We start from the raw sequence: 466 nt of genomic DNA on the forward strand, positions 1-466 counted from the left end.
ATTATATTTTAAAATATTTATTATTTTAATAAATTATCATCAATTTGTATTTTTCTATATATCTTATATAATAAAATCAATACAATTTCGTATATTATATGAAACATCCCTACATTTATTCAAAAATTGTTATCTTCCTTACTTTTCACATCTATTTATATCTATTAGGTGTACAACTTTGCTTCCGCCGTATTTTTCCGAAATTCGAGGCTTTATTGTAAAAAACTGGTTATACATTTATGATTCAAAGTAATGTCCATCGCTGGCCACTATTTTCTCCCATTTTTCGGGTAGCATACATCTCGCGTCAAAAAAACTGGTCATCTTTTGAGGCTATCCACGAATCGATCCAATTTTTTACTTCTTCATAAGACCGGAAGTGCTGGTCAGTCAGGCCGTGTGAAATTGATCGAAACAAGTGATAGTCAGAGGGAGCAACGTCTGAAGAATACGGCGGATGAAGTAG

This window comes from Atta colombica, unplaced genomic scaffold, assembly GCF_001594045.1.
Source record: "Atta colombica isolate Treedump-2 unplaced genomic scaffold, Acol1.0 scaffold263, whole genome shotgun sequence".
Lineage (NCBI taxonomy): Eukaryota > Metazoa > Arthropoda > Insecta > Hymenoptera > Formicidae > Atta > Atta colombica.